The sequence below is a fragment of the Trypanosoma cruzi genome, assembly GCF_000209065.1.
Source record: "Trypanosoma cruzi strain CL Brener chromosome Unknown tcruzi_1047053432769, whole genome shotgun sequence".
Taxonomy (NCBI): Eukaryota; Euglenozoa; class Kinetoplastea; order Trypanosomatida; family Trypanosomatidae; genus Trypanosoma; species Trypanosoma cruzi.
Window position 1 is genome coordinate 407 of NW_906025.1, and position 576 is coordinate 982.

General features: G+C 61.1%; 1 non-coding gene across 1 annotated transcript; it reads left to right on the top strand.

Moving 5' to 3' along the window:
- The first annotated feature begins 441 nt into the window (after positions 1 to 441).
- Positions 442 to 521, top strand: Tc00.1047053432769.10. The gene has a single exon (XR_008254351.1). It is a non-coding gene; the product is annotated as a C/D small nucleolar RNA (snoRNA), TB8C3C2 (small nucleolar RNA).
- The last annotated feature ends 55 nt before the right edge of the window (positions 522 to 576 follow it).

Consider the following 576-nt stretch of genomic DNA (forward strand, 5'->3'; position numbering starts at 1 on the left):
TTGCCGCGTAACTGAGGGTGAGTGCTGGTAGCCACTGAACGGCGTTGCGCCTTGTGTGCCGGCTGCTGTGCTTCCACTTTGTGCTGAGATGCTTGAGGGGGCAATTGTTTTTTGTTTTTTCTTTTTGTTTGCATCCCACTCGTCTGGTCATGGCGGCTGCAACGAGACTCTCCGGCAGCCTGATCGTTGCGGGCGTTACATCTCCTGCTGTTGTCTCCTCGTTGTGTCGGTGGGGAGGAGGCGGGTGACGGCGTCGGTGGAGTGGCGCTGCGGTGGGAGAAGGAAGGCACTGACCGCCGCTGACGGCGACCGTCTTTGCTGCCGGCGACCTGACGAGATGACCTCACCGTTGTCACACCCAACCGGGATCGATGCGGGCCGCACCGTCTCTCTCTTCCCTCCCTCCATCCCCCAGTCTCCTGCAGACACACGAACTGCGCGGCGGCGTGATTACAAACCGGACGTCTGAAGGTCAACCGACCGCAGAGTCGATGTGGACCCTTGTCCCCCGTGGCTGAGTGCCGCCACCGTGCTTCTTTGTTCCTCCCTTTTGCCCTTGTGCATGCCGTGCGCGCA